The sequence below is a fragment of the Sciurus vulgaris genome, assembly GCF_902686455.1.
Source record: "Sciurus vulgaris genome assembly, chromosome: 15".
NCBI lineage: Eukaryota > Metazoa > Chordata > Mammalia > Rodentia > Sciuridae > Sciurus > Sciurus vulgaris.
In genome coordinates this window covers 68,941,419-68,953,655 of record NC_136476.1, presented here as the reverse complement: position 1 = coordinate 68,953,655, position 12,237 = coordinate 68,941,419, and the positions used below count along the sequence as shown (strand labels likewise).

The 12,237-nt window shown below is 37.9% G+C and overlaps 1 protein-coding gene across 4 annotated transcripts in view; it reads left to right on the top strand.

Moving 5' to 3' along the window:
• The window catches only part of SUSD1 (sushi domain containing 1), a 113,567-nt gene that overhangs the window by 64,551 nt on the left and 36,779 nt on the right, over positions 1 to 12,237 (top strand). The gene's annotated exons all lie outside the window — the stretch shown is intronic.

Genomic DNA, 12,237 nt, shown 5'->3' with positions numbered 1-12,237 from the left:
TAGCCCCTTCCCCACAGGGTTCTGGCTTATAGAGAGAACAGTCCTCTTTGTTCAGGAATCCCTGGTAGTCCTAGATTGGGAATTCTGTAAAACCTTTTATGCCTTACCTCAACTTTAAGAAGATTCCAACCTCAGGATGGATAACTACAACCAACCTCCAAGAGGCCAAAATGTGAGCTCATTGTGCGGGGCACTAGCAGAACCAAGAGGCTTCATGGTTTGGACCATAAGTGAGCACGTTTACCCAACATAACAGCAGTGGTCTAGCGAAAGGCACCTTGGAAACTTCCTTTGTGGACTTTGAGGAGCCACATGGAGGCCAGCTGTGTTAACTGCACAGCTCCCCCTAGTGGGAAGGGACAAAGAATCTATCATTTCTCCTGCTCTTTTTTTTTTTTTTTTTTTTTTAATTTAATTTTTTTATTTATATGTGGTGCTGAGCATCAAACCCAGGATCTCACACATGCAGGCAAGTGCTCTACCACTAAGCCACAACTCCAGCCTCCATTTCTCCTGTTCTTGAATCCTTGGGTATAACAGACAAATTTCCAGGCAGCCAAGACGAGACTGTCCCTTTGAAGGAAAACAGCAGAATAGTTTAGGTCCAGCTCGAACCCCTAAGGCCTTTTCCTATATTCACCACAGCTCTGGATGGATCAGGGTTGGGCAGTTTGGCCTTTGCATTCAGAAGACTCTGAAAAGGATGAGGCAGTTATGTTCTCAACGTTGGTCTCACACTTTAGTAAGCACTAACTTATTCAGATACAGGTTCCGGGGCTCCATTCCAGAGGTTCTGCTTCAGCAGATGTGGGGTAGGCACCCCCAAAATTTTCATTTCCAGCAAACTTCCAGACCTTGCTGAGGCTACCAGTCCACATTTTGAGCAACATTGATGTAACCACATAGATCTTAGCTACTTCTGGGCAATTTAAAGGCCTTCATGGGCAGGAACATGATAAAAAAGAAAGTCAGGGGAAACAGTTGTTGTTAAAGTAATTCTATCTCCTGATGTATAAGAAGCCTGCATGTTACAACTTTGGTGCCTGATGGGTGAAGTTTTCCTGACAATCAGACATGTACCTCATCAGTTCCTGCATTCCAGCTGCAGAAACCAAGAATCCCCATTTCTTCCCATGGTGTTCCACTCTCCTGTGACATCTCTTGTCTTTGTATTCCACATCCCAGTCCACATTTTTACATGGAGAAACTGAGTCTTAATCCTCCTTTTCCCTGAGATTACACAGAATCAACAGACAGTTGAGAAATAAAGCATCCACTTTATTGATCTGGGCGAGTTCCCAGGATCTACCCCAACACAGATTTCAGGTAAAAGCTATATTGGAGGAAGAGGTTTAAATACATGGGCAATTGGATCTGCAAGGGAGCCTTGCCTGGGTTTCCCGCCCAGCCTTAGGCTGAACAACAGAGGAAGAGACGGTGGGCAGACACCTGTTACTTCTTGGAGACTGGAGATACCTACAGTGGCCTTTGTACTTGGGCACAGGTCCAGAGAGCAAGAGTGCATCTTATTTGGGCAGCGATTTGTGATATATGGACTCTACCCACTAGGAAATGTGACCTGAGGAATAACCGTCTATCAGTCAGATTACATATTTACTGTTCCTTCCTTGAGAATTAATGAGTAGGGAATTTTCCTTTCTTTTATGGAAATGAGAATACAGGGAAGTAGTGACCTTAAACACACTGGTGCAAGGTGATTGACCTTCGTGATGTGGGTTCGAACAGGAAGGCTCCGTTATAGTCCCAGGAGTCCATGTTAGGAAACAATTCAAATTATTTTTAGGTTTCTTCAATTCATTTCTTTTAACATCCAAATGTCTTGATTGATCCGTTTACCATATTTATTTCATTTATCTATCAAATGTTGTATTCTTATTGTTCCATACTATTTATTCATGTACTAAAGCATTAATCCTTTATTATTTATGTCAAACATTTCTCCTGTTTTTTTTAAAATTTATTTTTATTGTAAGCAAATGGGATACATGTTGTTTCTGTTTGTACATGGAGTAACAGCATACCATTTGCATAATCATATAATTACATAGGGTAATGATGTTTGATTCATTCTGTTATTTTTTCCTTCCCCCCACCCCTCCCACCCCTCTTTTCCCTCTATACAGTCCCTCCTTCCTCCATTCTTGCCCCTCTCACCTCCCACCCCCCATTATGTGTCATCATTCGCTTATCAGTGAGATCATTTGCCTTTTGGATTTTTGAGATTGGCTTATCTCACTTAGCATGATATTCTCCAATTTCATCCATTTGCCTGCAAATGCCATAATTTTATTATTCTTTATAGCTGAGTAATATTCCATTGTATATATATACCAGTTTCTTTATCCACTCATCAATTGAAGGACATCTAGGTTGGTTCCACAGCCTGGCTATTGTGAATTGAGCAGCTATGAATATTGATGTGGCTGTATCTCTGTAGTATGCTGATTTTAAGTCCTTTGGGTATAGGCTGAGGAGTGGGATAGCTGGGTGAAATGGTGGGTCCATTCCAAGTTTTCTAAGGAATCTCCACACTGCTCTCTTGTTTTATAGTTTCTTTTAATTTTGTTTACAATGTTTTTGATATAAAGCTTTTAGATTTCTATGGAATCAAATTTGATCTTTTCCTTTGTAATTTATTACATTAATTAAATACATGCTTTTTGAAAATAAAAGAGTAATTAGGTCCCATCTACTTATAAGAAAAACTCTAAGTGACTTGTGTGAGTATATAACATTGAAGATAATAGGTTATAAGTCTAAATTAAAGAAGAAAGGGGAAAAAAAGGCAGGACCTAAAAAAAAGCAAGAACAAGGTTAAGAATAATTCATATCCTTATAACCCATTTGCTTGTTCATTGGCGGTTCACGTATTTGGACATAAGTTTTCTACCAGTCTGGTCAGAAAGGGAGCTGCTACCTTGTCCATAATGTTTTTCACTAGTATATATATTTTTCCTAACATGAAGACAAGATAGGTATTTCTGATTTCAGGGGTCTCATCAATAGGACAATATATGAACAGCATTTTATGAGGAGTTATAAGGCTGATTTTTATGTTCCTGTCCATATGGCTCATTATATTGTAGAAAAGCACAGTTCAACACGGGGTGTTCAAGGAAATATGCATTGGAAATACTTTCCCTCTGCAGATCTGACTTGATCCAGGACCAGGTCCAGGGCTTTTAGACTCCTAAAGGGTACGACTAGAGGTCATTTCTTTCAAGCAGTGTTTCCTAAATATTGCTTCTCTCAACTGAGATTTGATGAATGTGGGCTGTCATTAAGCTTGAGTCTGTTCCCTCTCATGAGTCCCCAGGGAGCAGCATTCTGTGTTGCCAGGAAAAGCAAGAACCTGAGCCTGGGTAGAAGGTACCCTCTGTTGGAAGGTTGAGCCCAGGGCATTATCTGACCCTGTTCTGCCAGTGAATGGATGGCTGAACCCCCCAAATTCATCTCTGTATAAAGTAGTCACATATTTTCAGTCTGAAAAATTTCATAGCGGTTCTGACTAGATACCCAATTTGTTGAAAGAAGAGTTAAAAAAAAAAAAAAAAAAAAGAACTTCCAATCTCTGACAATGTTATATCTTCTTGTTCTTTCTAAGATAAACTGCTCCCAAAATGTGCATCAAGGATGACTAAAATGATACTGCTATTTATGGATCAGAAATAAAAATAGTAACTTTACTTTCAGAATAGTGGGTTCATAGCCATTCTTTCTGATAATATTTAGATTACAAAGCCAACTCTCTATTTAGACTATTTCTAATTAGGGATTTCAGAACCTTATCATTTATATATAAAAGCATGTTTGTTTTTCAGCTGTTAAATTTTAGCAAAGGTTTGCGTGCATTTAGATAGTTCTAAAATAATGTTCATAAATTTAAAAAAATTACAAGAGAGAACAGAATATTCTTCCAAGGGAATAAAGCCCTAGAAATCCCACACTCTTTTTTTTTTTTTGGTGGACATATATTTGTACAGATTTATGAACTACAATGTAATGTTTTGATTCATGTATATATTGAGTAATGATTGATCCACCTGGGGTAATTAGCATATCTATCATCTTAAGATTTTATTATTTCCTTAGGGTGAGTACATTTAGAATTCTCTCTTTTCTAGCTATTTTGAGTTATTCAATACATTTTAATTATTTTCACCCTGCTGTGCTATAGAATACCAGAACTTATTTCTTCTAACTGTAAAAAAATATATAACTGTTTTATGAATTTGCATGTCATTCTTATACAGCCACTGTGCTAATATTCTCTCTTATTCCAGTTGTGGCATATGTGCTGCCAAAGTGAGCACAACCATAACTTTTGTTTTTTGAGGGGGGGAGTACCAGGGATTTAATCCAGGAGTGTTTTTCCATGATCTACATACCCAGCCTTTTTTTATTTTTATTTTGAGACAGGTCTCACTAAGTCCATAGGGTCTTGCTAAGTTGTGGAGGCTGTCCTTGAACTTGCTATCCTCCTGCCTCAGTCTCTCAAGTTGCTGGGATTACTGGTGTCTGCCACTACTCCTGGCATACCCATAACTCTTTTTTTGCAGTGCCGGGGTTTGAACCCAGGGCCTTGTGTATACCAGGCAAACCTTTTACCACTGAGCCACATCCCTAGCCCCCCAACTATAACTCTTAAGGTAGCTTTATGATGCAGGTTTTCTAACAAATATACGATTTAAGATCTATGTTCACCTTAAAAATCTTTCCCTGTGACTGATTTCTGTGCTCATTATTCAGGCCCAAACAAGAGATAATAAAGGCCATCAATAATTTGACATTGTTTTTGATATCTTCCCACAAAATGAAAGATGCTATAACAATATTCTGTGATGGAAGAGTTCTATCTGCAGTCTACTTGTTTCTCTTATGACCTATTAGCTTGAGAAAATCACGCCTGTGATTGTCAAGACAGAAATTGGCATGTTTTTCACATCATCTTTACTCATAAAGATGAGTAAGTCATTTAGAATTGGAGCCCTCCACTACATGGTCCCGATTGCTCCAAAGGCAACAAGTTCATCTCATTCTTCTTAGGATCTCTATATTCTAATCATCTGCACAGACATGAGGCTCCAAGACCAAACATGCTTCTCAGTGTTTGTTCCCGCACAGACTTATGCTGAAACTTAATCCCCAAAGTCCTGTGTTAATGGTGTTTGGTTGTGGGGCTTTTGGGAATTATTTGGATTATAAGGGATCAAAAGGGTAGGGGCCCCATGATTGGGTTAGTGGCTTTATAAGTGGAGGACTAGAGACCCCAGTTAGCAAGCTTGCTCTGTCTCACCTTGTGATGCCATTGTTTTGTATACCATGACCAGTAGGAAGGCCCTTACCAGAGGCTCAGCAGATGCAAGGTTAGGCTTCAGAACCCTGAGTTGAGTAAACCCTCTTTTCCTTATGAATTACCCAGCTTATGGTAGTCAGTTATAGCAACAGAAAATGGACAAATTCAATATTCATTAATACAATGCAGAGGAACCCTAATTATATGATACTGTTTTAAAATTTCACTTGTAACTTTTAAATTTTATTGTCATTTCAAAAAATTTCTTTTTTTTTTTTTTTTTTTTTTTTTTTTTTTACTTAAATTCTCTATCACTCTTGTTCTTTTTCTCTCTCCCTGAAATATATCTTATTTGGTCATGGTGCATTATTTTCTTGTGCAGTGTTGAAAATTCTCTTCAGTAATTTTTTTTTTTTTAGTATTTTTGCCCCATTATCCATAAACAATGTTGGTCTATAATTTTCTCTTTTATTTTTTGGTACTGTCTTTATCAGATTTAGCTATCAGTATTTTCCTTGCTTCTTAAAAATAATTTGAAAGATTTTCTTTAATGTTTATGTCCCTGGGACAATTCATGTTGCCTTTGGCTATCCAAATGAATGGTTTGGTAGAATTCATCAAATTTTGTGCAATAATCTGGGCATGGGGCACTTTTGCACTGTTGTTCTTTGATAACTTTCTCAGTTTTTTTCCTATGGAAACTGGTCTGTTTAAGCTTTTTGAATGGGGTCCATTTTGGTAAATTTGATTTTCCTAAGAATTACCTATTTCATCTAAATTTTAAAACTTTTTTGGAGTGCGGCCTACAGAGTTTTTTTTAACTGTTTGGAGTTTCTTCTTTCTCAATGATTATCTTTCCCTGTATTTTTATTTTCTTTCCTTTTTTTCTGGATTAAATTAGCTAGTAGTTTGTCTATTTTATTAGTACATTTGTCCCTCAGTATCCATAGGGGATTTCATCCTCCTGTATATTTTAAGTCATCTCTAGATTGCATATAACACCTAACACAATGCAAGTTCTGTGAAAATAGTTTTATACTGTATTATTTAGGGAATAAAGACAAGAAAAAAGTGAATCTGTTCAGTACTGACCTATTTTTTTCCCCCCAAATAGTTTTGATCCGGGTTGGTTGAATCCATGGATTTGGAACCCATGGATACAAAGAGTGGACTGAATTTCCAAGAGTTTGGTTAGTTAATTGGGTCTCCTCTTTTCTCTCTCTACTCTTTCAACATTAGGAATTAGCAATCTTTGACCTGCAGGCCAAACATGGTCTTTTGCCTGTTTTCATAAAGGCAGGTTTATTGGGACAAAGGCACAGTTGAGTAGATGTGATAGAATAGTCTGGCCAGGAAAGCCAAATATACTTAATCATCTGGTTCACTATAGAAAAAAAATATTGATTCTTGTTTCACATCATTAATTTCTGCTTTCATAATTATTATTATATATAGATATAGATACAGATTTTTTATTTCCAGGGATTGAACCCAGGGTGCCTTAACCACTGAGTCACATCCCCCCTTTTATATTTTATATAGAGACAGGGTCACTCTCAATTTCTTAGGGCCTTGCTAAGTTGCTGAGACTGTCTTTGAACTTGCCATCCTCCTGCCTCAGCCTCCCAAACTGCTGGGATGACAGGTATGTGCCACCTCACCTGGCTATAATTATTATATTCTTTCTTAAACTTTTGTTTCATTTGCTTTATAAATGTGGTTGCTGTATATCTCCATTGCAAATTGTGGCTTTTAGCATTAAAACGGGTCCTTTGTCTTATTTAATGCTTTCAACTTAAATTGTGCTTTGTCTTCTATCAGGACTGCAACTCAGTTGCAGGATTGCAACCTTCTTAAGGTCTCCATTTGTCTGATAAGCTGTTGCCATTGCTTGCATCCTTAGCCTTTCTGAATCACTTCATTCTAGGCATCCCTCTTATCTGCAGCACAATGTTGGATCTTCCATTGGAAGACAAATTGAACATCTTTTAAAACTTTTAATAAGTAAGTTAAGTCCATTTATAATTGCTGATGGAATGGTATGTTTGGACTCGACTCTGTCCTTTTACCTTATAAGTACTGTGTGTATTATGTTATAGTTTTTGTACTTCTTTTTCTGTGTGGCATGTTTTCTTTGTTGTTTGTCTTTGCGCCATTTTACAATGCCCTGTCTGTTCTTTCAAATAAACTTCGGGACATTGAAATAGGCCAGGAGAGATTATTGGATATAAAGTGTTATACTGTTAATTTACCTCCCAGTTACAAAACTGAAAACAAACAAACAACAACAACAACAAAAACCCAAAAAACAAAAAAACAACAAACCCTGTCTCTTGTTATTTAACTTTTTAAACCTCTGGTTTGCTAGTTTTTTGTGTGTGTGGTGGAGGTGGCGGTGGTGGTGATGTACCAGGGAATGAGCCAGGGGCAGGTGAGGGGGGTGCTGTATCACTAAGCCACACCCCCAGCTCCTTAAATTTTTTTTTTGAGATAGGGTCTCACTGAGTTGTCCAGGCTGGCCTCAAACTTGTGATCCTCTTGTCTCAGCCTCCTCAAGTTGCTGGGAATATAGGCGTGTGCCACACAGATGATTTGCCAATTTTAATGGCATATTTAACTCTCATTTGTTGCATTTATGACATTCAGTTAGTTATTCTATTTTCATTTTCCTCTGTCCCTTCTCTCAGTTTTCTGTTATCAGAAAGTATGCCATTTACATGTCCTACGTGCCCTATCTATATCTCCACCTTGCCCCATCTCCGTTTTAGTCTAAGAGTTATAGTTCAGTTTATTCAGTTTTCATCTTCTTTTTTTTTTTTTTTTTTTTTTTTTTTTTCTTTTTTTTTTTTTTTTTTTTTTTATTGTAAACAAATGGGATACATGTTGTTTCTCTGTTTGTACATGGTGTAAAGGCATACCATTTGTGTAATCATAAATTTACATAGAGCAATGTTGCTTGATTCGTTCTGTTATTTTTTTCCCTTCCCCCCACCCCTCCCACCCCTCTTTACCCTCTATACAGTAGTTCCTTCCTCTATACTTGCCCCCCTCCCTAACCCTAACTCTAACCCTTCCCTCCCCCCCATTATGTGTCAACCTCCACTTATTAGCGATATCATTCGTCCTTTGGCTTTTTGAGATTGGCTTATCTCACTTAGCATGATATTCTCCAATTTCATCCATTTGCCTGCAAATGTCATAATTTTATCATTCTTTATGGCTGAGTAATATTCCATAGTATATATATACCACAGTTTCTTTATCCACTCATCAATTGAAGGGCATCTAGGTTGGTTCCACAGTCTGGCTATTGTGAATTGAGCAGCTATGAACATTGATGTGGCTGTATTTCTGTAGTATGCAGATTTTAAGTCCTTTGGGTATAGGCCAAGGAGTGGGATAGCTGGGTCAAATGGTGGTTCCATTCCAAGTTTTCTAAGGAATCTCCACACTGCTTTCCATAGCGGCTGCACTAATTTGCAGCCCCACCAGCAGTGTATGAGTGTACCTTTCTCCCCACATCCTCGCCAACACCTGTTGTTGCTCGTATTCTTGATAATCGCCATTCTAATTGGGGTGAGATGGAACCTTAGGGTGGTTTTGATTTGCATTTCTCTTATTACTAGAGATGTTGAACATTTTTCCATATGTTTGTTGATTGCTTGTAGATCTTCTTCTGTGAAGTGTCTATTCATTTCCTTAGCCCATTTGTTGACTGGACTGTTTGAATTCTTGGAGTAGAGTTTTTTGAGTTCTTTATAGATTCTGGAGATTAGTGCTCTATCTGAAGTATGATTGGCAAAGATATTCTCCCACTCTGTAGGCTCTTTCTTCGCATTGCTGATAGTTTCCTTTGCTGAGAGAAAGCTTTTTAGTTTGAATCTATCCCAGTGGTTGATTCTAGCTTTTATTTCTTGTGCTATGGGAGTCCTGTTAAGGAAGTCTGGTCCTAGACCAACAAGATGAAGATTTGGACCTACTTTTTCTTCTATAATCTGCAGGGTCTCTGGTCTGATTCCGAGGTCCTTAATCCATTTTGAGTTTAGTTTCGTGCATGGTGAGAGATATGGGTTTAGTTTCATTCTGTTGCATATGGATTTCCAATTCTCCCAGCACCATTTGTTGAAGAGGCTATCTTTTCTCCATTGCATATTTTTGGCCCCTTTGTCTAGTATGAGAAAATTGTATTTATTTGGGTTTGTGTCCGTGTCCTCTATTCTGTACCATTGATCTACCTTTCTATTTTGGTACCAATACCATGCCGTTTTTGTTACTATTGCTTTGTAGTAGAGTTGAAGATCTGGTATTGCAATACCCCCTGTTTCACTCTTCCTGCTAAGGATTGCTTTAGCTATTCTGGGTTTCTTATTCTTCCAGATGAATTTCATAATTGCCTGCTCTATTTCTGTAAGGTACGTCATTGGGATTTTAATTGGAATTGCATTGAATTTGTATAGCACTTTAGGTAGTATGGCCATTTTGACAATATTAATTCTTCCTATCCAAGAACATGGAAGATCTTTCCATCTTCTAAGGTGTTCTTTAATTTCTTTCTTTAGTGTTGTATAGTTCTCATTGTAGAGGTCTTTCACCTCTTTTGTGAGATTGATTCCCAAGTATTTTATTTTTTTCGAGGCTATTGTGAATGGGGTAGTTTTCATCATCATTTCTTTTACTGAAATTCCTCAATTATTTCTTGAATGAAGATCATCTAGGAATTTCTCAAGACTCTGATATTGCCTGAGTTCTCTCACATTTAGAATAGTTCTCTGTTGCCTTGAGACTTGAAAGACAGCTTGACTGGATGTAAATATCTTAGTTCCCTTTTACTTGGTTTGAGTTTCTTTAAAATGTTCAGATTTTCCCTCCTTGCTTTTTATGTAACTTTTGAGAAATCAGATATAGGCTGATTTTTATTTATTTATTTATTTTTGGGCCTTTGGATTTGTTGTTTTGTTTATTTCTTTGAGCAGAGCTCCTGAGGATTTTTAACCTTTTCCCCTAAAGTTTAGTAGTTTTACTTAGAAAAGTTTTGGGGACAGTTATTCTGGATCTGCTTTCTTAAGTACCCTGTGTACCCTTTCATAATTCACTTTTGGGTGTTCTTATTTTTGTGAAGTTATCTTGAATTATATTTTAAATATTAATTCTGTTTCAATGTTTCATTTTTCCTCTTCAGAGACTTTTAATTATACATATGTTGGATCTTTGTGTGTATTTCATTTCAACCACTTCATTTTTTATTCTTTTTACTTCTTTTAATCTTATTTTAATTCTTTTTTTTCTGTATTTTTAAAATTCAGTTTAATTCTCTCTCTCTTTTTATTTAAGGCATCAAGAAATTTAGTTTTTATTTCTGACCTGGGTTTGTTTTTTCCTTTCATTTCTTTCCTGAATTCAGTCATTTCTGTTTCATATCCTCCTGCTTTATGTCCATTTCTATTCTTAGTTTTAAATTTTCTGACTCAAGGTGTTTCCTTCATACCTTCAAATGCTTATTTGAAGATGTTTATTTAGGTTGATTTTGTTATAGGTTTCTCCCCTAGTTTGTGGGTTTTAAAAAATGTTGAATTTTTCACAAGCTGAAAGGTCTGGAGTATGATTTTATTTGTAAATGGAGACTGCTTTTGTCTGTTACCTCTGTGGACAGAGCTGGTGGTTTAGGCTGGCCAACAGGATTTCTAGGTTAAGAGTGCCCTCTTCTGTCCTCAAGTGAGGTGCAGCTTCTTGGAAGGGTCTGTTTTGCTTTGGGCAAGGCTGGGAATGATGAATCGTGCATGCCCCTAGCTTTGGGTTCTCTTTTCACTGCATAGGGCCTTGCATTGACCTTTGCTTCCCTTCCCCATCCCCACTGAGTCTCCAGGGCCACACACTCACTCCTTCTTAGCCCTTTTTTCTCCGGAAGCAATGACTTTCTCAAAATGCTACCTGACAACCATCGTCTTTTTATCCCTTCTCTGTAGTCAGAGTAGAGGGTAGGATGCCTTTTCTAGATTAAATGCATTTTAAGAGCTGAAATCGTCTTATTCAAGTACCTTTATTTCATGGGTCGATACGATATCAGTTGCTTAGCTTCCTCTTACTGCTCTTTGTTTTCATTTAAGCAGTCGGGACTGCCGCTGTCCTAGACACTTGGGACACAAAGATTAGTGCAATGGGGACGACAGGCGAGAGTCAGTAACACAACGCACAGGCCAGGTGTGGTGGCGCACACCTGTCGTCCTAAGTGACTTGGGAGGCTGAGGCAGGAGGATCGCCTCAGCAAATTAGCAAGGCCCTGAACAACTTAGGGAGACCCTGCCTCAAAATTAAAAAAAAAAATTAAAAAGACTAGGGATGTAGCTCAGTGTTTTGTAAAGCACCCCTGGGTTCAGTCCAGTACCAAAATAATAAGGATAACAACAATCATACAATGCAGCAAGTGGTATTTGTGGGGCACTTCGGGAGCAGAGAGGAAGTAATGACTGATTTTATTTAGAGTTGCTCTCCCACATAATGAAGCAGAAACAAAGTTCCAAATAATTTGATTAACTAAGGGCCAAATTTTCTCTTCTCTGAGACTTTCTTGCAGGTTTGGTTTTTTCAGCTTTAGGATTCGAGATTAGATTAGCCTAGTGAGTGGGGGAGAGAGGAAGAGTGGCCACTAAATATGAACCAGTGAAGGATGAGAGACAAAGGCATGTAAAGGATTTTTATAGCAAAGGATCTGAAAGCAGTAGGAAAAGACTCAGAATGAGCTCTAGCAGGATCCTCTCCTCCCTAATGAACTCATCCTGGGTCCACACTGCCTGTGGTTCAAGCCATAAAACCCCTTGAATGGAGGAAGGTGACCTTCATTGATAATGTCATTCCCTGACCAAGACACAGCAAGACATCTATGAGGAAGACCACAGACCCACCACTACTGTCATGTTACATGT